This window comes from Ambystoma mexicanum, chromosome 2q (assembly GCF_040938575.1).
Source record: "Ambystoma mexicanum isolate Mex_15411 chromosome 2q, UKY_AmexF1_1, whole genome shotgun sequence".
NCBI lineage: Eukaryota > Metazoa > Chordata > Amphibia > Caudata > Ambystomatidae > Ambystoma > Ambystoma mexicanum.
This window is the reverse complement of record NC_090924.1, coordinates 1,012,565,811-1,012,593,418: the sequence shown is the minus strand read 5'-3', so window position 1 is coordinate 1,012,593,418 and position 27,608 is coordinate 1,012,565,811. Positions and strand designations below refer to the sequence as shown.

The window sequence follows — 27,608 nt, the reverse complement described above, 5'->3', positions numbered from 1 at the left end:
TCTTCAGTGAGTTTGTAGGCGTTCAAAGGGTTGCTAAAAGTTGAATCCATTGAAAGCAATGGGACAAATACCATAGGCCAGCCACGGTCATGAGATAGTTCATGACGAACCAGTTCTATCCCACAGATGCAGCCAAAAAACTATCAACCCCAGAGAACTACAAGGAGGGAGACCAGCCGCCCCCATATTCTCCCCCTCCCAGCTCCCTTGAAGAGCTCCAGCTGATGGTTCAAGACCACAGCTGTCAAAGAGGGATGAACACGTTAGGGGAGTTTTCCTAAAGTTGACCTGTGGTAAGACTTTATACAACTATCCCTTTGTATACAGAGCTACAACTTCTAGTGCAGGCCTGTACCACTCGCGGTATTGGTAGTATAAGCAGAGCAGCCAGGCTCATTTTAGGAGAGTGATGTTAGCTGTAGGTAAGTACAAATAACTTAGAATTTACATAGGTCCAATGAAACACTTGGTTATATCAAAATGACTATTTATTTTAAATACACAAGGTTAAGCTAAATCTTCAGCTAATGAAGCACTATTTCAAACTAATAAACACAATATAAAACCAAAGCAGTACTTCAGGTGAGTAAATCATAAGGTAAGACTTATAAAGTTGTTGGGACAGTTTTTCTGAAGTCCAACTAAGGTCTTAGTAAAACCATTCAACGGAGACAGTACAAGACTACACTCTTAGTATAAGGCTGTACCACCTGAGTAGATGGTAGCGTAGACAGAGCAGCTAGACTTATCTTTGGAGTGAGAGAGGGCTGTAGAATCAGTACAAATACATTATCATACACATATGGTCCAAAGAAACACTGACACACTATGTATTGTAAAAGTAAGTGCTTTATTTAAATACAAGTAGGCCCAAATAAATCTTGGGGGAAATAAGTACCATCACAGATCATATAAACACATTATAAAAACACAACACTATGCTTAAAAGTACACAGACCAAAGCATAGACCATATAACAGTGTTCTAGGTAAGTCAAACCTTATCATACACATTCAGTATAGGCCACACCTATTCATGGGGAGTAAAACCATAAGTTACTTTCAGATTACTTTACAATAATTCAAGGGTAGTAGACCCTGTCTGTTATGCAGTGACGCTCAGCAAGGAAATCTCATAGTAAACCAACTTGCACATTTACTTTTCTGAATAGTGGGACACTTATTCAAGGAACAATAACAACCTATAACTATTATTCAGTAATATACAATTACAGGTGCTTTTTAGATCAGTGCAACACAGATTGAGATAAGCAACAACTCTTAAACTTGTTTTAGGATGCACACAGCCAACACAAGGTAAATAAAACATTTTTAGATGGGCTATCAGCAACCTAAAAGTAGGTATAAACCTGAGACTGCCTTAGAATCTGTTTAAAACAGACCAGGGAAAGCAAAACCCAGTTGGGGAACGTACACACTAATATTCTGTAAGAAATTGTGAAGTGGAGCCAACAGCATTACTTTTTGGGACGAGACACAACCAATTCACAGGTGATTAAATCAACTTTGCATCTACTTTCTGTTGGAATGGCGAAACACTTTTAAAGGAAAGCAAGATGTTATATATACTTTTCAGAATGGCAGAACATTCCCAAGGTAGGTAAAAAAACTCTACATTTGCTTTTACAAGTGGTAGAACACTTTCAAGGTAAGTAAGAACTTTTGTACTAATGCACTATCAGAGTTAGTTACCAAGCAACTCATTTTCAAGTAAGTAACATTTCAACACTTGTTGTTGATTTCGAGGCAGACCCCTGTAATTACCCAGCCCTTCCATATTCTATTGCATATGTTCTTGCAGAGGCAGAAGAGGGACCCTAGTGGTCTAGGTGCCAGCTGTAGGCAGGGTGAGATAGGGCTCAGTTGCAGTAAAAGGTCAGAGTTCCTGAGGAAGACTATTGAAACAAGTAAGTAGTTCACTTTAAAGTTAGTTGAGGGTCAAGGGACTTCACAGAAGGCACCCTACGAGGATTCCAGCAGTGGGTCTGGGTGAACTGGACGAGAGGACTCCCAATCACAAGAAACACTACAGAACTACACAGGAATCACAAGAGACTCAAGGTAAGTAAATACCACAGCCAACACAGTACCTCAGTACAAAATAATAGTTGCAGCAGGAAGACTTCAGGATCTGCAGCCAAAAACCCAGTCGATGTATTCATTTGTCAAGAAGATGGAAGACAGGACTTTGGAAGGACTTTTGCAGCAGGGATCACTGGAGAAGGCTCCAGGCAAGAGTTTCCTTGTGGCAGGAAGCGGCTCTGTGGATTTGGCGCCTTTTCAGGAGTAAGAAGAAAACTGAATATTGCTGGTCGGATTCTTGTTTGCAAAGTCCAGCAGACTGTGGTGAGGGGATTTTTCAGACTCGATTCACGTCTCTGGAAGTCCAGCAGGATGCCCACAAAGTTTCAGCAAGTTTCGGAACACTGTGCACCTCACAATGGCTCAAGGTCAAAGGTTATTGGGGTATTGCATCCCCGTAAGACCGCACAATGACGTGGGGTGTCTCAAAATCAGGTCGTCTTCAGTCTAGTGGATCTCAGCAGGCTCTGGGTCATGGTCACTGTTTTGGAGTCCATAGGTCGATTGGAAGGAAGGGTAACGGCAGGCTCCAGTTACACAGCAGGCTCTCCAGTCGCTGGATATCATCTCAACCACGTTTTCTTCATCTTCCTCTTCGGATTTCGTTCTATTGGTGGACTACCACTTCAGCTTCCAGGTTCAGACTTTTATGCAGTAACCCAGCCAATCAAACAGCCTTGCAACATTCAAACGTGGGGAGCGGGCAGAGCAATCAGCCTCCCATTTTGAACTTGATTCTTGCAGTCAGGCTGAAAGACAAATGGCTGCAGAGTTTTGGACTCCTCCCTTGCTTCCTGCCTTGATCAACACCCTGGAGCCTGGGCAGGCTTGACTGAGGTCTCCCGCCGAAGATAAATTGACACAAAGGATTTCCCCTCCCTGGAGGTCAGGGGAAGGAACAAGAAAGGACAAGCAACACTGAAATGGCGAAAAAAGAAGATGGGGCCAGTTTGGTAAAATAAAAACCGATGGGTGCCTTTACCGGGGCTGTGGAAACAGCTCACAGTATAGGTGCACCGAATTAGTTCAAAGGTTCACTGCCACCACCCATTAAAGGTAAGCTTGTCCCTGTAACAGAAATGTTAGTTGGAATGTTAAAGGGGATATGTTGTATCTCCCCAGCACTCCTCAAGGTGTGGGGGTGGGGGGTTGCTGGTCTCACCTAATGAAATGTAAAAGGGATTCAAAGATCTTTTTTACCTCTGGGAACTGTAGTTCTCACAAGATGTTAAGGAGAATTCTCAGAAATGTGCTACTTCGTCTGTACCGCAGAGAACCCCAGAAACTTTTCTTCTTTTTAGGACTTTACATTTTTAACCTGGAGAGAGTGAGAGACTTTTTTTCCACTTTTTTCATGTATTTCTAATGTGATTTGAACTCTGTTTCTTTAAATATGGAGTCTGACAAACTCCAGAGGCATCATCTTTACATTGTCGCACAGCACCTTCAATGCAGTGGCACAAGGAAGTCTTTCAGAGTTCCCAAAGGTTTAAATACCTTCTCTTGGATAAACTACTGTTTCCAAGAGCAGTGAAGTGAAATTGACTTACATTTGTAACTTTCTAGACTCGGCACACACTATCTTACACTAGGGTGCTGGAGGGGTTGCTTAGGATCCCCTTTTGTCTAGCTTCTCATGTAACATTTTTATGTTACCCTTTCCTTGCTGAATAGTTGGTGGCAGTGGTGTACTTTTAATTACCGTGGTGTGCTTTTACCGCGGGCTGCGTTCGCAGCTGCAGTAAAGCACCCAAGGGTGCAATTTTTGTCAAAATGGCCCTGGTCGTCTTTTTTTGCCATTTCTATGTGGAAATTTACTCTGAGATTACTTCTTGAGATTTACTCTTTGCGCCAAACCAGGGTATCTGGTGGGGGCAGGAAGCGAGGGAGTTGGCCGAAACTCCCTGTGCGTAGTCTCCTAGGAGACAGGAATCCACTCCTAGGTGATTGGCCGGCTGGCTGTCCGGTAAGGACAGCCACCCTGCTGGGTGACTGACAGCTGGGCTGGAATGAACGAGAGAAACCTGCATAAAAGGCAGGGTTTTATGGCTTGGAAGGCAGAATCGACCACTGGACTAAGGAATCCGAAGAAGAACTTGGAAGAGATGCCTGCTGCAACTCCTGGACCATTGGTTTGCCCGGTGAAGCCCTGCTGCTGTGCTGAAGCTCCAAATTCGTCTTGACTAGAGAAGCCCTGCAAGGACGACTTCTTCCCTTGAGTTGGTGGGACCAAACAACTCCAAAGTAAGCCACCTGGACAGCCTCTCGAAGCTGGTTGAATTTCCACTGCAGTTGCTGCTGGAACTGAAGAGCCAGGGAGAGGAACACCAGATTCTGTGCGTTGCTTTTATGTTGGCCAAGAGCTCCAGGAAGATCCTCCGGACTCCCAGGAAGCAGGACTGACCAAGCCTGAGCCATCTCAACAGAGTGCTGGACCCCAGATGCAAGGAAAGCCCATCTCAACAGCCAAGAGTCCACGGTGGTGCTATTTGCTGAGACGCGAGGAGCTGAAACCGCAAAGTGCCACTGAATAATAGTTGGTCCTTTTCTGTCGCCGACCGTCCCTTTGCAGTGCAGGAGTCCTCTAGACGTCCTCCCTCTTGTCTCCACGACTGAGGCCCAGGAACACAGGATCTGCAGAGCTGCACAGGAACAGAAGCCAGCTGGAACCGTTTTTCTTCTAACCAAAGCTACTGTACAGTCTAAGAGAACTTAACTCTTGTTGTGTAACCTCACTTGTTCTCAGTGGAGACTTGTCTGGTTGCTCCTGTAGAGTTGCTAACAGCTTCTTTACCTCACAGGCCTAATCAGCTCTTGGCCCTACTTTGATTACTTCTTTTCTACAAAGACTTATAAAACATTGTGCAAGACGTTTTACCTACCTCCAAGTATTGCTTCAGCTCTCCTAGACTTTTGGCCAATTGACTTTGGCCTGGCGTGGCTCCCTGAATGCCTCTTCTTCCCTCTTGACTGTGTTTTTTGCCTTCCTTCCAGGAAGGGGTTAACTTACTTTGAATTGGGGGTTACTAAAAGTCCCAAGGTCTCTTTTTTTAAGTAAATTCACCCCATTAACAGGAATTATGGAAGAGTGGTGGTTTACGTTGTTGTCTGGAAATAACACTAATTTAACTTGTGCAGTAATCGATTACATGGATAAGATTTTAATAACATCTTAAAAATGCCATGTAACAGCTAAGGACTTGAGAGCTGCACAAAAAAAGAGAGATCTTGAAGTAGTCTGACATTTTTCAAAGACTGATGAGGTGGAACAATTCTGTTTAATAGATTTAATGTGATGGGTGTACAATGTAATAAAAGTTTAGATAAACTATGTTGCAATAAAAAATAAATTGTGGAACTTTAAAAAAAAAGTACTTACCTTCTTCAGAGTATTTGTGAGATTTTTTATGTTCTAATAACCTTTTTTCTTTTGACATACTCCTAAGTATTGATATAATTAACACAGTAATATATTAATGTCCACAGTGTCCTAGCTATTTAAGTCACCTGAGGGTGTAGGAAGTATCTGTGCTATCCCAAATGGGTGCTTGCTGATTTAGAGACACTAAGAGTGTTTATTTTGGAGTGTATTTGTGTGTTTATATTATATTGCCCCTTCTGAAGAAGGCTTACTCAAACTGACTGTTAAATTAATGATTGTTTAATCAAGAATCCCTGTGTGTAAGAGTTTATTTGAATACTTGTCACTGTGAATGTCTGTGCAACTCCCAAAATGCTCACATTGACCCCTCTTGAGATAAACCTTGCTGCTCAACACGCTACCAACCTGTGTAGTACAGACATATACCAAAGGTTGGGTTCCAATTGCCAGGAGGTCTGGGTTGTTGTAGTGCACCGAAAGGGTACTGCATACAATCTTGCCTAACACAAGGTTAGCCAGAAAAAGTTAAAACGGGAGCCCCAGGGCTAACCCAGCAATAATAGGCAGTTTGTGCCAAAAGTTGTCAGAGGGTAAAATTAAAAAGGCACTATAAGAGTCTTAAAGATGACACCCAAAAAAAAAAGAGTAAGATTCTCTGTGTGTGGAAAACGGTTCCCATTCACTGAGTTTTGTTTGTTGATTTATTGATATTGCGCCAGTAAAGCAGAGTTCCAGGATTGAAAGAGGTCAGGAAGATTTATCATTGCTGGTCTCACCTAATAAAATGTAAAAGGGATCCAAAGATCTTTTTTACCCTTGTGAACTGTATTTCTAACAAGGTTAGCCAGAGAAAGTTAAATCGGGAGCCCCAAGGGTAACCCAGCAATAATAGGCAGTTTGTGCCAAAAGTTGTCAAAGAGGGTAAAATTAAAAAGGCACTATGAGAGCCTTAAAAATGACGCCCAGAAAAAGAGTAAAAGATTCTGCGTGTGTGAAAAAAGGTTCCCATTCACTGAGGTATAAGGAAAAATAATCCACCAGTAAAGCGAAAAAGTTCTGGGGTTGACGCAGGTCAGGAAGATTTCATTGCTAAGTTAATTGAACACAGTTCAAAGGAAGGTAAAATCACTGTTTTACTAACTCCCAGCAAAAGATTCTTCATGCTCCAACGTCAATCTGTGGTTTTGGTGCTTTTCACAGATTCCAATAAAGAATGGTTCTAGTCCGAACAATTCACCTCGCGTGCTCGGACCTGCACTCTGGTGAGGAGACTTCGAGGAATGGGATCTTGCTTCTGGAGGTCCGGAAGGAGTCAACCAAAGATTCGGGAGAGTTTGTTCATGGCAAGATGATGCACTACACTTTGGCCATAGGTCCCAGGATATTTGGCTTTTAGGGAGAATTTTCATTTATGTGCCAATTCCCTTTAACCCTAGGGACCCCGAGCTCTTTTGCTGGACTAAGGGCTTTTTAATTATTACTCCTCATAGAGTGGGACTTTCCCCACTACTCCCTCATGTGTTTTTCTGACTAGGATTTCGGGATTCTTACTGTTTAATGGAGTCTGGTAAACTCCATAGGCATCTGCTTTTTGCATAGTGGCACACAGCACCTTTTGTGCCATGCCACTGAGGTCATTTGGACTTCTCTTAATTTGTTAGTACAAGAGCAGTAAAATGAATTTTCTTTTGTGGGTCCAGCACACACCACCCTATGTGGAGTGCTGGCGGAGAGGGGTTACATAGCAACCCTTTATCCCACTTCTCATATAACATGTTGTTACACTAACTGTTAGGCAAGATTGGATGTAGTAACCCTGTGGGAGACTACACCAGCCTTGTCCTCTTGGCAATAGGGAACCCAACCTTTGGTATAGGTCTGTACTACACACGTTGGTAGAGTGACTGAGCAGCCAGACTTATCTCAAGAGGGGCCAACGTGAGCTGTAGAGATTCATGGTGACAAATATTCAAATAACACTTATACTCAAGGTTTCTTATTAAAATAATTATTTATTAATTTGTCATTTTTAAAATAAGCCTTCTTTAGAAAGGGCAATATGCAACAGTAAAATAAACTTCAAAAATACACTCCTTCAGTTTCATTTAAGTAGATACCATTTTGGGATGTCACACGCACACTTCCTACACCCTGAGGTGACTTCAATAGCTAGGACACTGTGGGTATTGATATATCACTTTGCCACTTAATGCAATACTGGAGTTAATTGAAAAGAGAAAAGGTTAGGGAAGGAAACGAAGGTTAACAAGTTCTCTGAATAGTTAAGTACTTTACAATCCGCCAATGAAATATTGGTTAACCCTTTCCCAGCTATACAAGTAAATTATGTATGTCTTTTTGGAGGAACAGATGAACACAAAGTCTGAGGGTAGAAGAGCCTGCAAGGAGCCAGGACAGCCAATGTCAATTGAACAAAGTCTAGGGGAGCTGAGGCACTTCTTGAAGATAGCAGCACAAAGGTCTTGCACAATGGTATATAGAGAGTTTGTAGCAAATAATCACTGTTGGGCCACAAGCTGGGAGGCTTGTGAAAAGCAAAGATGCAAGCAACTCTGCAAAAGGCAGCTACTGCAAGTCTCCAGTGAGAACAAGCAAGATACACACAACAAGAGGTAAGTGCCCCTAGTTAGACAGTATCTTAGGTCTGAAGAAAAAGGACCAGCTGGCTTCTGTTCCTGTTGTAGTCCTGCAGATCCTGTGTTCCTGGGCCTCAGTCTTGTGGACAAGAGGGAGGACGTCTGGGGACTCCTGCACTACGGTTTGAAGGTCGGCTTCAGCAATGGGCTTACTGCAGATCAGCGGCACTTCATGGTTGCAGCTACCGGTCAATAGCACCACTGCAGTTCTTGGACACCTTGTGGGCTCTCCTTGCTTCTGGAGTCCAGTACTCTGTTGAGGTGGCTCACGCTTGGGTTGTCCTGCTTCAAGGGAGTCCTTAGGATCTTGCTGGAGTTCGGATCCGGCTTAAAGACGATCCACTCTTTCCTGGTATTCTTGTCCCCTGGCACTCGGTTACAGCAGCAGCAAAGAAGTACAGTCAGCAGGGAGACGGTTTCCAGTCAAGTTCATCTTGGGGTCAGTTGGTCCCACCAACCCAAGGGAAGAAGTTGTCTGTTGCGGGCTTCTCTAGTTGATTCAAGGGTGCAGCAAGCTTCTCTTCCAGTTTCTTCTCCGGTTCCTTCGTCCAGTGGTCGACTCTGCCTTCCTTGCAAAAGACCTTGCCTTTTATGCAGGTTTCTCCCATTCATTTGCAGCCTTGCTGTCACTCACACAGCACGGTGGTTGTCCTCCAGGCACAGCCAGCCAGCCATTCACCTGTGGGTGCATTCCTGTAACCAAGGAGACTAAGCACAGGGAGTTTCGAGGAACCTCCCTCGCTTGCCAGACACGCTGGAGCCAAAGGCGGGCTTCACCAGTGAATCCTGCCAAAGACAAAACGAACAAAGGGACCAAACCTGGTTTGGCGCGCCGAGTAAAACCAAAGAAGGAACTCACAAGCATGAAATGGCGAAAAAAGTCAACCAGGGCCATTTAGACAAAATGGGCACCCATGGGTTCAATTCAGCCTGCAGTAAAAACGCACAATGGTAGGAAAATTAAACCACTGCCACCAGCCATTATTTGTAGTGAGGGTAGCGTTAAAATGTTACATGAGAATGTAGACAAAAGGTATAGTAAGTAACCACCCCCATCCCCCCCCTCCACTACACATAAAATGGTGTGTGCTGGGTCTACAAAGAGAAAAAGGTAAGTAAAGTCAATGTCACTTTACTACTCTTGGAAACAGTAGTTTATCCAAGAGAAGGTATTTAAACCTTAAGAGAAATCCAAAGGACTTCTCTGTGACACTGCACTGAGGGTGCTGTGTGTCACAATACAAAAGGTAACGTCTATGGAGTTTGTTGAGTCCAAATCAGAGAAAAATACATGAGAGAGTGAGAAAAAGGTCTCTCTCATTCCAGGATAGAAAATCAAAAAGTCCCAAAGTCCAGCAAAAGTGCTGGGGGTCTTAAGGCAGAAGGGAATTAGCACAGACATGAGAATTCTACTTAACTCTAGTCCTCCCCAGACTAAGGTACATGAGGATTTAATCCACTCCTGGATGAATCGCCTATTCCAGTCGGTCATACTTTCTGGACAGACATAAGCATTTTGGTGATTACACCCTGACCTGTGTTCTATGGTGAAAACAAACCCTTGGAGGCTGATTGACCACCTTAACAATTTAGGATTCTCCCCCTTCATCTGCTTTAACCGACTTATAAAAGTAGATCCATACAAGTATGGCCAGAACTTCTTCAAGGACCACACAATGGCAAAACATTTACGTTCTATTGTTGCCCACCTTGTTTCTCAGTCCTTCAGTTTTCTACTGCAAATAGGGTGTTCCTTGCCTTGCTCATGCAGTTGGCTCAAGGCTGCCCAATTCCTGTATTTGATGCATCTGTCTGTACAATAAAGGTTTGGTTGCTATCAGGAGCTCTCAAGACTGGAGCTTTGCAGAGGGCTTTTTTCAGCCCGTCAAATACCTTGGCACACTTTTCATTCCATCTGACCTTCTTAGGAAATTTGGGGGAAGAGATGACATTCAGGGGAGAAGGTACGGTGCCATAGTTATCAATAACATTTTGGTAGTACTCAATGAGACCTAGGAAGGCTCATATTTAGGTCTGAGTAGTGGGGGTGGCCCAGTCCTGTGAAGGTTGTACTTTACTAGGCAAGGGCCTAATCTCACCTCCTCTTACCTCATGTCCAAGGTAGGCCACTTTGACATTTACTTGCCTTTATGGTCAGATGGGCATGTTCAGGAGCCTGCAATACATATCCAAGGTGATGAAGATGGCCTTCCCCATTTAGAACATAGTTCACCATCCTTTGGAATGTAGCAGGTGCATTATTTATTCCAAAAGGCATAACCCTAAACTGGTAGAAGCCTCCTGGGGTGGAAAATGCAGTTTTCTCCTTGGCATGGTCTGTCAGAGCTACTGTCAAATTAAAGTTGCAGAGGAACTTGGCAGCTCCTATGTTGTCTACCAGCTCATCCTAGGTAAACGATAGGCATCAGTCTCTGTGACTACATTCAGAACCCTATAGTCCACACAGAATCTCAACTCTTTGGTTCCTGCTTTTGCCACTAGTACAACTGGACTAGCCCATGGACTGGTAGATGGCTCAATAAACCCAAGGTCAAGCATCTTGTTGACCTCCTCCTCCTCCTCCTTTATATGAGATCTTAATTGATATAACATTCTGTAGCCCCTGCTTTCGACAGGGAGACTGTCACCAGTGATAATAGCATGCTGGCCCCAAGGGGGTCAAGCCTGGTGTCAGAAAACAGGGAGGCAAACAGAGTCAACAGAGGTGTGCTGCTCTCCTGTTTTGCAGAGTCAGATCTGAAGAGAGCTTAATTCCTTCAATTGTTGCATTTGAAGGATGTCCCCTGAGGAGAGTGGGGAGAGGCCTACTCTTCTCCTCTTGATCAGAGGCTAGATGGAAAGCTCCTGGTTCTGGTCTAGAGAGAACGATTAGAGTGAAAGACCCTAGGGGCCTCTTTGGGGTTGCCCAAATCCACTAAATAATTAACTTCCATGTTTGCCTACAACTTTGAACGGTCCAAACCACTTATCCTGTAAGGCCCTCTGCCTTTTAGGAACCATAAGGACTAGCTGGTCTGGAGTAACCACCAGGCCACAACGGGGAAATGTGTTGCGCATCTACACCTAGGTAGGGTATAGACCCTCCTGTTAAATAATCAATAGAGTATCACACAAAAACAAGGATACGATGCATAAGTATTAACCACCAGTGACGCTTGTCTGTATGACATATCGGCTAATTTTCATCTGTTGAATGTTTTTTAAGCTTTTACTCTGAGATAGACCAAATAAATCGAGAAAAAAAAACAAAATCGGAGCTATGAGCTGTGAAGATAGCAAATGCACTATTGTCTAAATCTTACTGTGTTTAGAGACAACTTCTCCTTTCCGCATTCTATGTACACATTTCAACAAGGGTGAATAAATATTGGCAAATGTGCCAACAATGAACATGTGAAATGTCTAGTGTGCGACTGGTTATGGGACTAGACCCCAGCCTCTTTTCGCTTTTTTTCTCAATTCCATTGTGGTGGTATGGACAGTTTCTCCTCCATCTATTTTGTTAGATAGGTGGTGCACCACCTCCTGTCTAGGGAGAGCACGCCCCACAGGGATATGGTGTGCTTCTGGTTAGGGATAGCATATGGTGGACACGTTGATTGGTAAACCTATATGAAAACGCATGCTCTAGAAGCGACTGATGGCCTATTCTGTTTTTGTGTGATACTCTGGAGTAAACTCCACCATGTTAGCTTTCTGATCATGCCATTGCTTGATCAGGGTGTGACCAGCCTTCAGTTATCTGAAGCTTTAGCCACGAGCTGTACCATCCTCTTTCTGAGGCCTACTACATAGTCAGTGACACAGACTGGCTTTTGGGAAGGAGCACTCTCCAACCCTTCTTTGGTCAGGGCCAGGGGCCCTCTGACAGAATGGCGATAGAGGAGCTCAAAGGGGCTGAAACACACTCCAGCTTGAGGCATCTCTCTATAAGCAAATAGAACGCATGGCAGTAGAAGGTCCCACTTTCTTCTCAGTGGCACTTCTAAGGCACCCATCATGCTCTTTATTGTTCGATTACTGCTCTATACCAGCCCATTTGTTTCGTGGTGGTAAGATGGTGAGAACCTATAAGTAACTCCTCAGTTCTTCCACATGGCCTGCATGTAGCGGGACATAAAATGTGAACCCCTGTCAGAGATGTCTCCCTTAGGAAAACCTACCCTGATAAAAATACCAAGGAGGGTCTTAGCTACTGCTTGGGCAGTAATAAATCTCACCGGTATTGCCTTAGGGTACCGAGTAGCATGGTCTACAACAACCAGTATAAATTGGTTGTGTGAGCTGTTTGGCGGGTCTAGGGGACCAACAATGTCGATCCTCACCCTCTCATTCTTGGAACCACTTTTGCCAGAGGGCTGGCAGGTGTGAAAGCTCCTACAATGTTTACCAACATCTGCACCCATCTTGGGCCAGTAAAAGTACAGAGGAACCCTCTCTTTGGTTTTCTTGGAACCCAATTGACCAGCCAGAGATATCCCATGTGCTAGTTGTATGAACCTTTGTCGAGTTTCCTGGGGTACTAGCAGTCTCCGGAAGTCCCCAGGAGTGGACTCTGTAGGTTCACTGTAGAGAAGGCCATCCTCCCAGTAGTCTATGGTTCCATGGCTCTTGCCCTTCCAGCTGGGAAGCTGTGCAGTGTTTTAGACCTTCTAGAGAAGGACACTCTTTGCCCTCTCCTGAAATATGCCCTAGAGGGTCCACCTTCTGCAAGCAAGTCTGCAGCTCAGGATGGTCTCTAGGATCCATATCTTCCAAGCAGGGTAGGATCTCCTCCAGCTCTGTTTCACCAGTAGCTGTTTCTTCAAGAGTTTGTTCAACTACCAACTCAGCTTCAGCTGGAGGTGGGTCACTGGGGTGACCTGGAACTTTCCTCTGGGGGAGGTCCTCCTTTTGAGTGCAGGTTTGGGTTGAAAACCCTTTTTCATCCCAAAGACTCTGAATTTCTCCTTGGTCTCTTTTTTATTTCTTCCTAGAAGTAGAAGGTTGGCCAGCTTTTGGGTTTGAGATACTGGGTTGCTCCTTGATCTCAAACTGAGAGTCTTTCAAGGTTGCCTCTCTGGCAAATCTTCTCAGCTCTGGCTTCTTCATACTGGGAGGCCTGGGGGTACTGTAGACTACGCCAAGTGTTTTTAATACATTACTCAACAGGATCCTCCCTGGTACTTGAGATTGAACACTAACAGGAATTTGTACAGTCATGTTATTGCACTGAATAAGGGCTGGGAAAATGGGGTCCATTTGGCTATGGCTTCCAGCAAGTTTAGTGGGACCTTTGGGTGACTTGGCTACATCCTCAGGTTTGAAAAATCAAATCGTTCATCAACCACTGTAATGCTGGCCCAGTGTCTCTAATTGCAGGAGTCTCCTGTCCATCTACAAGTACACCGTCCTTATAATAATCTTTGGTGTTATCCGGTATGGTATAACACACATCTATATTCTGTTGTTCCCACAGACCCAAGGATACTACAGAAACACTAGCTTGATCTCCAATGTGTTCTTCAGCTAGTAAGTGAAAGGGAGCACCTGTCATTGGAGCTTCTTCCTCAGGGATGAAGGCTAAGGAGACAGATTGGACCTCTGAAGGTTTACCCTGGCATCTGGGATCCCCTTTGACATGGTCACCAGACCCACAAACCACACTTATCAAAGCCTTTCTGGATTAGGTTTTGTGGTAACCTCCCTCTGGTTTGGCCCCACAGGTTTCACTAGACCTGTATGGTTTGCTTTGGTATTTACCCTTATTGTTTTTGTGGACCTGCTTTGGTGGTGGAGGATTATAATTTTCCTCTTCCTTGCGCTACTTTCCCTCATCCTTTTTCTGAGTTGCCCCAGAATTCTTGTGAGTGGCCCTGTTGGCTACCCATAAGTCAGCAGCCTGAGCTAGGATCAGGTTCCTTAGAGTCAGCCAAGTGCTGTCTTAACTCAGGGGACTAGGCTTCAAAAATAGCATCTAGTAAAAATACATTTCTCATTCCTTCAACGGAGTTCACTTTGTAACCCTTGACCCAACCATCTCAGTTTTTCATTTATTCACACACCCAGATAGCCCAAGGAATCCCATCATTTTTCTCGTGATCTCTAAATCGTTTTAGGTACTGGGAAGGAGTCTTCCCAAACCGTTCTAGAAGAGCCTGTGTGACTAGTTCATAGTCCAGTCTATCAGTAGCATTCAGTTCCATCACAGCCATTCTGAGGGTGCCTGGACATTATCCATGAAACTAAAGCATTCCTTTTTTTTTACCTTACAAACCATAAGTGAATTCAAATGTAGTCAACAAATCCAACACATCAAGTTTAGGATTATACATATGCACTGCTTCTTGTGGTAGGCGAGGTCTCTTAGGACTGTCAGACCTATAAGACCCTGAAAAGGAAGCAGTGTCAAGAGACATCTTTTTCATATCATATTCTTGCTGCATTTCTCTCTCTCTGGACCTTTGTGAATCTTCTGAACCATTTGGCAGATTAGCTAACTAAGCTCTAAACATTCCTTCTCCGAATCTTCTTCGGATTTGATGTTCCAGTGGTCGACTCTGCCTGTGGTCCTAAACCCCTCGCCATTATATGGAAAACACATTCATTCACAGCGTTGAGCTGTCAATCACACGGGGGAGGGAGTCCTCTAGGACTGCCTCCCGCCCAGTCGGAACTGGTTTAGGTCAGGCATGCCTACTAACAAAGGACAGTGATGTTGCGGACTCCTCCCTCACTTCCTGCCTTCCCAGACACACTGAAGCCCGCCAAAGACAAACCACCCAATGGACTCAAACCTAATCTAAACTACAGAGTAAAAGCCCAGAAGGAAGTAACAAACAAAAAAGAAGACTGGGGCCATTTTGGTAAAAGGGTCACCCTTGGGTGCTGTATTGCAGCTGTGAAATCAGCCTGCAGATACATTTTACAAAAGGTAGTAAAAAGAAACCACTGCCACCAGCCATTCAAGTTAGTTAGTGTAACAAAAAGTTATAAGAGAAGTGGAATAAGGAGTTACTATGTAATACCCCAGGACGCCACATAAGGTGGTGTGTCCTGGACCCTCAAAGGACAAAGGTAACAAAGGTAAGTAAGACAAAAGTCATGCATTTAAATATTTGGAGGATGCCAAGGGACTCCTCAGTGGCACTGCACAAAGGGTGCTTTGTGCCACTATATAAAAAGCAGAGGCATATGGAGTTTACCAGACTCCATTAAAACATAAGGAACACAAAATCTTATTTTGTATTTGTATTTTATTGAATTTATATAGCGTTTTAATCCAAAACGCTTTACAAGAGGAGCAAGCAAGATACAACAAACATTAGAAACATCAAGCATTAGATAACACATTGAATCAAACTAGAGAACAGTACAAGAAACAATTTACATTATAGATGAGGATTGGTGAGAGAGAAGAAGGAACAAGGCATGAGAGGGAAAAGAGGAATGAGTAGTGATAAAAGCAGAAGTAAAGAGGAAGCTGGCAGTGAAAGGGAGAAGAATGGAGGAGATAAGAATTAGAGATGCTGGAAGGAGGGTAGGAGGGAGTAGAGTGGAAGGGTTAGGGAGGTGAATGGAAGAGATAAGATTTTAGAGAGGTGCGGAAGGGTAGGAGTATTCATAGGAAATGGGCAAGAGTGGGTGGCAAAAAGGCCCACTCCCTCAGGATGTTAAAATCAAAAAGGTCACGGGGACGTAGCCTGAGGCGCCAGCAATGCAGTTGCCTTGTTGAAGAGACTTTGCCATCATATGCCGCTATAGGAATGTGAGAAAGGCGTGGCGATAAGCAGCAGCTGGCAGAGCCCCCGTGGATCAGCTAGCCAGGACCTGAGGCTGAATCGGAGCACGGCAACTACAAAACCTCGCTCGCAAAGACAGAACTGGGGAGACGCTCAGGACCAAGACGGTGGTGCCCTGAGAGCACTAGGATAGAGGGAGGAGGAGCTGGCTGCCCGTCGCTGGGGCTCCCTCCCTGCAACACTTGACCTCCCTGGAGCAGCAGCGTAATATCCTGAATGCCCCACTCAACAGGCAGACATTGGGGTCCCGTGGCTGATGTGAACACCCTCAACCTCGAGGTGAGGATGCCCCCCCCTCCCCCACCTGAGCCGGCTCTGGCATCTTGGGCGGGAACGGAGGTGGCTTCGCTGATTGAGCCCACCCCCCTCCTAGCAGCGGGCCCAGTTGGAGTGACCGGGCGGCACTGAACATCACACAGCGCCCCAGGAGCCAGCAAGCCAGCAGAAGCCCCGCAGGAAAGGAGGATCCCGCTGCACCATTGCAGGGCCCCGATCTTCCCTAGTCGCCCACGGCTGAGATGGGGAGAGCGCTGCCCTTCCTTAAGCAGCCTGTTATTTCGGAGCTGCAGGGGACTGAGGACGGTAAGGAGCCCCTCTCATCCTCAATGCACAAGACAAGCTGGCCCCCGCAGCGCCAGCACGGCCGCCCTGCGGGTCATCAGAGCCCTACGCCGCGTAGTACCCAAGGCCCAGGGTGAAGAGGGGAGGACGAGTCAGCGAGGGCTGGGGGAACAGCACTTGGTTGGCTGGAGCCCTCCTAAACATCACGGCCCTGCTAGAGCATGGGCAGTGCTTAATATCGCACCAAGCAGCACATCAAAGGCCCACACGGCAGCAGGGGCCGGCAGAGGCCCCACACACAGAGAAGATTCCACCATACAGTCAGCTGGGAGGCGACAACAGCCAGAACCCTCCACATCCCCGCCCCCATCCCAGGCACATGGCGCAAGGTTGCCCCAGCAGCATTTCTAGCATGGCCACTCTGGAGGACACTTGAGCCCCACACTGCTCTGCCGCATGAGACCCTCGCCCACAATCCAGCCACCCTGAATCTGGGAAAGAAAACATCGGCCCCATTCCAGGGGCATACAAAGAGCCACACAAAGCCACCACTCAACCCAGGTAACCCCAAGAGCCCTACAGCGCACCGGGGCACGGACTGGAGACTTTAAGCCACCCAAACCACTGTTCCGTCTTGCTCCCACTCTCTCACCAAGATGGCCAAACAAAAGCACATGAAATTGGCAGACATTGCCAACATGCTGCCCCTACAGGAGAAATCTAGAAAAGCTAATCCCACTCGAGCCCAAGCCACATCGCCCGAAAGATCCCTGGGCCAATGGGCCACGAAAGACGATATTCAAGCCCTCTTAGCGGACATAAAGCTAGAGGTTCGACACTGCATGACAGAGGTATTGGCTAAAATAGAATGGGCTAGATAATCGAATGGAGGAAGTTGAACACAGGGTCGGCCAAACGGAGGATCAGGTCCTAAAACTCGACCTGCAGCGAAAACTCCAAACCCTAGGGGAAAATAGCAAATATAGGGCCCACAGGAATAACATTTGCATCAGAGGGGTCCCTGCCTCGATATCGGACCAAGCCCTGCCAGCTTACATTATCGACCTCTTCCAAACCTTCCTCCCCGAATGCAACAAGTCATTACTCCTGCTGGATCACACACACAGACTCCGAAGTTGTAGAGGCTCCCCAACAACAGACACACTTGAAGTAATCACTAGGGTCCACTTCTTTTCCATGAAGCAGGAAATCATGTCTGCAAGTGGCACCCAAGGGGAACTAACGTATCAGGGGGTCTCTACAAATCTTTCAGGACCCGGCACCCACTACAGTTCAGCGACATAGAGCCCTTGGGCTGCTGGCGGTCTTCCTCTAGGACCAAAAAATCAAATACTTGTGGCTCTTCCCGGCAGCACTCCAATTTTCCTTCGAAGGCCAAACCCGCATAATCCACTCGATCGAAGAGGCAGGAGGAATCATGGGAGGGAACCAGCTACCCTGGACAAAGACTTGATGAATCCGTCCCCAGACAAGAAACAATGCTCGACCCCGAAATCGCAGCAAAATCGCTGGATGAAGGTTCCAACGGGGGGAAAGCCACCCGCCACTTAAAGCAAGATTAAGCTCTCCTCCCCCCACCCCCTATAAGGAGGGGGAAGGAGCAAGAAGTAACCTGTTCTCCATGCCGGAACACATTCTCGGCGCTCGGGCGTCCCACGATATGCCCCAGCCGAATAGATGGACATACACTCCGGGCCGAGGCCAATTTGGTTTGGTTTTTGATTTACTTCATTGTTGGTTCGCTTGGTTTTCGGGTCACGTTCGGACCCGGACTGGATAAAGTTAATACCCGGTTGCAGCGGGAAATAATTTGCAGCTGAGCACCAGAAGGCAAACCTCTGCAGACAGCCCCCCCACCCGACTACTGAGGCGGTTCTGCAGGATACCCCCCACCACACTTTAAACTGCCCGATATCTCGCTGAATGTTAGGGGCCTAAATACCCCAGAGAAGCGTAAATCCACCTTCCGGCACCTAAAGGACCTCCGCAGGTCAGTGGTATGCCTCCAAGAGACGCACCTGCTCTCCGCGGACTTCCCACGACTGCGAGACAGCATTTCCAAAATAATACCTGGCATCTGAGACACCAAGAGGGGTGGCACAGCGATTCTTCTAGGAAAAAGGAACACCATTTAGGGAACAGGTCTTGCGAAGCTTGGAGGGCAGATTCATTGCAATAAAATGGGACCTCTATGACCAGCTACACAAGTGAATCGCAGTCTACGCCCCGAATGAGGGCCAGGAATCCTTCTATGCAGAGCTGGAAACAAAGCTTCGCCCTTTCCTCGATGGCCAAGTGGTCATATGAGGTGACTTCAATGGAGTCCCGAACCCCCTACAAGACCAATCTAATCCCCCATCGCCCCAGGACTTTAGGATCGCACTCATCCTCTGCCATTTATTCAAGTCCCTGGGGGTTCGTAGACACTTGGAGGGTCCTCCACCCGGAGACCTCGAACTTCTCATTCTTCTCGCATGTCCACCGCTCCTCTTTGTGGATTGACATGATACTAGCCAGCCCACAACTTCTCTCGTTCACGGATGAGGTGGAAATAGGTACAAGGGTCCTCTCTGACCACATTCCGATACTGTTGACAGCCCAGGTTTTTGACCCCGACCCCCCTCCCCCATTGAAACCTTGATGCCTTGATGGGCTCTCTATGAACCAATGCTACACAAAATGGCAGTTTGAGACGCCATAACCAAACCGATTCACAAGTATTTCAAAGAGTGTCGGTCTGAAAAAAACAAATCCCTAACCATCGTCTTGCCCCCCCCACCCCCGGGCAAGCATGCTCCGGTCTCAGACAATCTTTGATAATCCCCTAGGGGGTTATGGATCACTATACCCCCCCCCTACCCCCACTGCTGCATTTGTATCTCAGGCCCTATGTGCACTGTGTTACTCCTATCTTACTATTGTGGACACAAATAACATAAGACACACATAAGAAAACACATGAATCAATTCAATTATAACAATGGAATACATTTATTTATGCACACACAGCTAAGCATAATAATACAGCCAATCCTAATGCAGACAATCCTAATACTATGTCTAATTTGCACCTTTTATACTTCTGGTGCAAAGCAAATCTACCATGCAATAACTATAAGCCTTACAGGTTTCTAATGCAAGCCTGTAATGCAAATGCAGTCTAAATGCAAGCGTCAACATCCATCACCTTCATGCAGGATCAAATCCACACCAATCCTTCACACTCACTCACTAAACAATCCCTGTCTGATTTCTCCTTCTATCAAACACAAAGCACTCTGTTTAGTCTAGGCCATGGCCCATACTTCCCATTTGCTTCCCTTGGTCTCCAGCTCTGTTTTTGCCAGGTCTCTCCTCTATGCACGACTCTGGAATCAGTCAGTCAGTGGCAGGCTTCAAGATCTGGTAACTGCCAAGCTCTCGATCTCATCAAAGCCAACGGATTTTGCTGCACCAAGACACCTCTCTCTCATTGCATCTCGTACTCCATCTTGCACCATCTCCAACCAACAGCCAACAACCTCAGCAACTAACTCCAGTCAACTCCAGCCCCCTTGGTTATACTCTTTCAAATGACGTACTCATCCATATGGTTACTTTAAACATTCTCTACTAAGAATGTCTCTGTCAGCGTATAGCAAATGCCTGCCAGTCTGTGTTTATGTGTTCTGTCTCGTATTCTGGTCACTACGTGTGCTGTGTCAAAGTGACATTGGATATCATATCTCTTTCATGGCCATCTGAGTGCGGTGCAAAACACCAGCTAATTCCATCTATTTCCCCATTTACTGCACTGTTGGTATCACAAAATGCTCTCTTAGTGCCCATTTTCAAAGCAACTCCTTGTGTGAAGAGGCTTCTCTCCTCTCTACCCAGGTCGCTCTCCCTCCCACCTTTGTCTCCGCGGCACACCAGCTCAAACTGATTAGTCACCTTCCCTCTCCCCACTCAGAAAAGGGTTCATGTTATCTGTGTCTGCCAAGCAAATGTTTGCAAATTCCTTCTTTCAGTGTTCCATAACAATCTTCGCGCTGAGCCCAGTGGCAGAGGCAACTTCTGTGTCTCTCCATCAGAAATGGCTCATAGGCATTGTGCTAAATGCTTCCTAGCGTTTACACTATTCTCTCGCAATGCAAGCGCTACCTACATGCAAACTTATTCTAAGTGCATACTCAACATACCTACATACGTGTCAAACATATCTCTAAATGTGTAACTACAAAGCATAACAAAAACTGTCATCATACTAAATGGCTCTTTATTGCATTTCAAATATGCACTGTGTGTGTCATTTCCAGGCCTCATTCGTTCTGCTCTCCTGCAAACAATACCTTTCTCTCTCAGCCTAAGCGCTGTGATTCATATGCAAAACATCATCTCTACATGTCATGATGCAAATATACCATGTCTCAAAAGCACAATCATGGCACTCTAAATACGTACAAATGTCATTCTATTGCAAATGGCAAAGTGGCAGTCTAATATATGGATAACTGTAATGATGCTACTTCTGCAATGTACAATGGATAGCTAAACAGGATGAATACATTCTTAAAGGGATAATACTGGGTAACGATGATTAATGGTTCTCTATCAATGGGTACTAATGGGTATTGGTTCTGTAACAAAAAGTACTGATTCTCTCCAATGGGTCTTATGATTCTTCTAATGATAACAATTCCAGGCTCCTCATTTTATCAGATTTTACAAGAGAACCCGCCAGATATCACCTCCACAGCGACAAGTTGGGTGGCCATGAAAGCGGTGATCAGAGGAGAACTAATTGCCCAAGCAGCAGCATATAGGAAAAGACGCAGCGAGAGGAGAGAGCAGCTGGAGGGAGAAGTTGCAACAGCTGAGACACTCCACAAGAAGAAATGGTCATTTAAAGGGGCCAAGCTCCTGAGACTTGCCCGCACTAAACTGGAGGCACACTACGCGGAAGACATAGCCCAGACCCTGATCAGAACAAAACAAAGCTATTATACAAACACCAATAAAGCCAACAAGTTCTTGGTCAGCAAATTAGCGAAAACACAACAGTGAAACCTCATCACAGTCCTGAGAAACCCAGAGGGCACCACCCTACCCGGGGAAGAGGCATACTGCAGCTAGCAGCATCCGACCTTACCAGCACACTGACGGCCTCCCCCAGTCGCAATCGCAGCAGGAGCAATTCAAAGCACAAGCCAAACTTCCATGCATATCAGAGGCAGACAGATCTTCTTTGGAAAGCCCAATCACAGCCGAAGAGGTCGAGGAAGTGCTCAAAGTCTTGTAGAAGAGTGCTCCAGGCCCTGACGGCTGTACACACCGAAATTTTTTTTAAAACTTTTCCGATACCTCATTCTGAGCCCGATGACAGAACTCTTCATATCTTTCTGTGACACAGGCGCTATAACTCCTTCTATGCAAGAGTCCACCACGATCATGCTCCTGAAACCTGGAAAAGACCCAAGAGAGTGCACATCATTAAGGCCCATATCCCTACTCAACATGGATGCAAACGTCTTCTCTAAGGTGCTGGCCAACAGGCTGGCATTGGTGCTGCCAACCATTATAGACCCGGACCAAATAGGCTTTATCAAAGGAAGAATCACAGGAGACATCCCGCGAGACCTCAATCTCATTGAAGTGGTCGCTCAAGATCAGCAGGAGCTAGCAGTGCTAACCGTGGACACCACAAACGTTTTTGAAAAGGTGGACTGGGTCTTCATGCGACTCATGCTGGAAGCTGTCCAGTTCGGCCCTACGTTGCGCAAGATGCTACTGGCCAACTACCAAGCCCCAAAGACATCACTAAGGGTGAACCAAAAGCTCTCGGCCCCAATCTTACTCTTGTGTGGAACGAGACAGGGTTGCCCGCTCTCCCCACTGATTTTCGCCCTTGTGATGGAACCCTTCGCACAGAGAATTTGCTTGAACGATAATATAACAGGGATGGACATAAAAGGGGAACAATTTGTTATCACTATACGCAGACGATGTGATGCTCTCCCTCACCAACTGTCAAACCTCTCTTCCTGCCACCCTAGCGGAACTGGAAGCCTATGCACAGCTTGCAGGGTTTGCAGTTAACTTTACCAAATCGGAGGCACTAGGAGTGAACATGTGCAAAGATCTCATGAGGAACCTCCAAACAACATCACCACTGAAATGGAGCACCACATCTTCCTCCTACCTATGGATACACGTTGTTGCGTACCCGTAACAGCTATGCACAGCAAACCTTCCCCCCTGTTCAAGGAACTGGAGGCTGATCTGAAGAGATGGGAGGGAAAGGAAATCTACTTATTAGGCAGAGTCACAGCATGTAAAATGAATCTTCTGCCCAGATTCCTGTAATCTTCTGCTCAACCTTACCTGTCCAACTCCCAAAACAACCCCTGATGCAGCTACAGAAGCAGCTATTGAAATTCGTCTGGAAAGGAGGTAGGGCGAGAATCCCACTGAAAGTAATCACTGGAGTGGCCAAATGGGGAGGCATGGGTCTACCCAGTCTTTCTAATTACTACATAACGGCTCAACTAACAAACGCCACTGCCTGGTTCGAGCATACAAACCTCCCAAAATGGACACAAATTCAACAAGCTAAATGCCCCTCCGGCCCCCTGCTTCACGTATCGGGCACAGCGCGCAGCCATTGACTGACACCTATTTTCCACCAGAACCACCTTGAACACTTGGGCCTGGGCTTTGCGTAGGAAGAAGCTCCCAAGGGCCTATGCCCTCTTTCCCTTATCCTCCGGAAGCCAGACTTCTCCCCGGGTATGGACACAGCATACTTTAGCAGATGGGCCTGGGGGGGAATTCAAACTCTCTCACAGCTGTTTGAAAATGGCGCCCCACTCTCCTTTGAAGAATGCAAGACCCGCTTCCACCTAGCAGAAACTGAGAGGTTCACCTATGCCCAGATCAGGCACTGGATTTCGCAACCAGCGGTTCGACGGGGGGTCCCAAGGGACCTTCACTCTTTAGAACACGCGATAACGGAGGGCCCTTGCCAGGGTCTGATTGCCAAACTCTACAAACTACTGCAGGATGACATGCTAACGACTAAATCAACGTACATGGTCAGATGGGAAGCAGATCTAGGGCACCCTATAGATGACCAAACATGGGTGGACATTTGGACTAGGATGAACTCTGCCTCTAGATGCGTAACCAATGAGGAATGCACACTAAAACTCCTTCACCGCTGGGATTACCCTCTGAAGCGCCTACACCATTTTCAGAAGTCCATAGACCCGAACTGTTGGAGGCAATGTGGCACCTGTGGAACTTTTTTCAACATGTAGTGGGAATGCCTGAAAGTGCGGGCCTTCTGGGAGGAGGTCGTACAAATCGTTGAGGCTATAACCCAGCGCAAACTGCCCATGAACCCAGAGGTGATACTGCTAGGAGTGTCAAGGCCGGAGTGCTACCCGAAGGCGGGTCGCACCACCGAACTGCTCACGCAGCTGCTTCTGGCGGCCAAAATAACCTTGGCCCGTAAATGGAAAACACAGGAGGGCCCGCTCATACCCCCATGGTCGATAAAAGTTTGGGAGATCCTGGTGGCCGAAAAAAGTTACAGCGGCAAAGGAAGGAACATTACACGGCTTCACTAACTGTTGGGCCCTGGTCCTGGAGTACAATAGCCAGTTCCCGGCATTGACCTTCCAGCCACAGCTTGCCCAATGCTTTTTAAGATCATAGAGGCCCCCGCCCTATCTGCAAGCGGGGGAGGACACGCGAACATGGGAAAACACAGGGGGAGGTTGGTGGGGGGAACATGGAGGGAAGGTGGTTAATTTAAGCTGCTTAATGTAACTGTCTGCTTATACATAACTGCCAGGAACCTGCTGTAACCGTAAATAAATGAAGTTGTTATATAAATAAAATCCAAAAGATCCCAGATTACAGCAAAGGGCTGGGCAGAGTCGACCACTGAAACATCTCTAAGGTTAAAGGTAATTAGCACAGAAACGGATCTTTTTGAGGATCTGGGCCAAAATCTACAGTTTTATAAAATAAATAAATGGTCACAATATGAAAGGGAAAGGAGAAAGAGGGGGAGTGACGGGTGAGCTGTGGCGTGGTAGGCAAGAAAGCAGAGGGAGAGCCGTGGTTTAGAGGGGACGTAGTGGGCAAGAGAGCAAAGAGGACGCAGTGAGTCGGTGGACTAGAAATCTCAGAGGAAGCCGAGGTACAGAAAGTAGAGAGAGCATGGGCTCGGGGGGGAGCAGTGGGCCAAAAGCAGAGAAGGGTTGGCTGGAAAGAGGCAGTGAGCTGCAGATTGCGAGAAAGGATGAGAAGAGTGTTAGAATGGGCGAAAAGGAAGCAAGATGCAGAAGAAGCACGAAAGAATGAAGGACTGTAGACTGCGGGACAAACGGGGGAGTATAAGGTGCGAGTTGGGAGTATGATGTGGAATTTGGCGGGACTGGAGAGTGCCTATTGTGACTTGGCAGTGTGACAGAGCACGTGAGTGTGTATGACTGAGTGAGAGGTTTGGGAATACAAGTTGTGAGACGTGCGAGGTGTGTTGGTGAGATGGGTGTGGGTGTTTTGAGGACTGGAGAACATAGAAGGGGAGTATGTTCAGCATTACAACTAATCTCGGAGAACAACTAGCCTCACAAAGCAACTACAGCCCCCACCAGCCCGCTTATCAAAGGATATATATATATATCTCCATATCCAGATCTCTAGTAGCACATGCCACGGAGATTGCAGACCTAGACTTTCTCGCCATCACCAAGACATGGTTACACGCTGCAGCAGGCCCTATGCTCATGTTAGCAGTCCCAGATTCCTATACTATTTTGAGACAAGACAGACAAGGAACTAGAGGAGGAGGTATTGCCATTATCTGCAAATGTAGTCTCGCCATGAGACTTGCCCCCCCTTACGATTTCCAATCGTGTGAAGCACTGTCAGTCAAAGTACCTTTGACCAATTCTCAAACACTTAATATACACCTGATATACCACCCCCCAGGCCCAATCGGAACATTTGAGGATGACATTAACACGATCCTAGCTAACAACCTCAAAAACTCGACGCAATCACTACTATTAGGAGACTTCAGTCTGGGTTTCAACGACCCATCAGATTTGCCTGCCCTGGCAATATAACTAATATACTAGCAGAACTAGGCTTCACCCAAAAAAGTACTAACCCTACCCACAACAAAGGTAGAATACTAGATTGGGTGGTAGACCACAACTGCCACGCCAACACCCTCTCTATCTCACCGCTAGCCTGGACCGACCACTGTCTAGTCTCATTTACACTCTCCACTAATAGACTCCCACCCACTCCTCCCCCTATTGCTCCTCCCACACTTACTAGAAATAAAAAGAGCATCACAGCGGATAGGCTTATCCCTGCCTTACTCCCCACCCTTAATGCACTTCCAGACAGTGCCGACCCAGAGAGCCTGGTTGAGGAGTTCAACAAAATTATGGATTCCTCCTTGGACCAGATCGCCCCCCTTAAACTCAGACCAAGCAAACCTAAAAGCCATCTAAACAAATGGTTTACACCCTTCCTAAAAAACCTAAGACAAAAAAAAAAGAAATTGCGAGGCTGCCTGGAAACTACTAACTTCGGAAACTAACAAATTAAAGCTCACCAAACTCTCATCCTTATACAAAAAAGAAATCTGCCTAGCTAAGCGGGCTTCTTATGACTCTCGAATCTCCCAAGCTAATTCCAATATGAAATAATTATTTACAATTCTCAAAGAATTGGAGAACCCAATCACTATACCCGATACATGCAACAAAAAAATGGTGTTCAGACATCCGACATGCACTGGCTAACAAAATATCTACTCTACAACATACAATAGCCCAAAAGAAAAACTCTTTAACAAACCCACCATCTCCCAAAACTATTAGGATCACAGCTGAAGCCCAACCTACCCGATTCAACTTCTCTAAAGTCTCCATTCTTTAGGTAGAAAGAATTATTCTGTCCCTCAAACCATCCAACTGTCAGGTTGATCTCTGCCCGGCGCAGCTCATCAAGGATGCGGCTCGAGAACTATCACCCTTCATATCCAAGCTCATTAACGCGTCTTTTACCACTGGCACTATACCCATGAACCTCAAACAATCATGGGTACTTGCACTCTTAAAAAAAGAAAAACTACGCTAGATCCCTCAACACCTACCAACTAAAGGCCAATCACTACAGTCCCTTTTCTTCTAAAAATATTAGACAAGGTAGCCTATACACACATTCAAAAATATTTGGAATTAAACCACCTTCTCGGAGCTAGACAGTCAGGATTCCGCCCACAACATGGTACAGAGACTGCCCTCATTGATCTCAAGACCCAGGTCGACGAACTTGGAGAGAACAGCAAATCAGCCTTGCTCCTCCTCCTGGACCTCTCAGCTGCGTTCGACCTGGTGGACCATACAATATTATGTTACCATCTCGACACAGCAGCACACTTCTCTAAGCACGCTGTAACTTGGATTAGGTCCTTCTTAAGTGTCAGAACCATGAAGGTCTTCTCACTCTCTGCAGCTGCAGACCCCATACCTAAAACTTGTGGTGTTCCACAGGGATCTTGCGTCTCACCGACACTGTACTGCATATTCATCCAAGCCCCTTTTCGACGATCTGGACCATCCTGGTATCACCTACACTATCTATGCAGATGATACTCGGATCCTCCTCCCACTTTCAGGGGATTATGACAAGGATTTGCCTTGGTGAACAGAGTGTACATCATCATCCAGGTATGGATGGCCACGCATAGCCTATGCCTGAATGATGATAAAACAGAACTCATTATCCTGGGCAACCATACCAATCTAAAAAAAAAACTGGGACCAGGCTACTCTTCATTCGTAATCGACGGTAACTGCATTAAGGTAACACAGGAGGTAAAAGGTTTTTATCTTGACTCCACGCTCTCATTCTCCAAACAGGTCAACACGCTAGCGTCCTCTACGGCCTATACGTGCAAACATATAAGAACAGGTAAGCCATTTCTCTCCAATAACAGTTGTACCATCCTGGCCAGATCACTCGTCCTGTCTCGCTTGGATTATTGCAATGCCCTGTACATAGGCTCCAACAA

General features: G+C 46.2%; 1 protein-coding gene across 6 annotated transcripts in view; it reads left to right on the top strand.

The window, feature by feature from the left end:
- Nucleotides 1–27,608, top strand: part of STAM (signal transducing adaptor molecule) — an 876,495-nt gene that overhangs the window by 563,687 nt on the left and 285,200 nt on the right. The window lies entirely within an intron of this gene.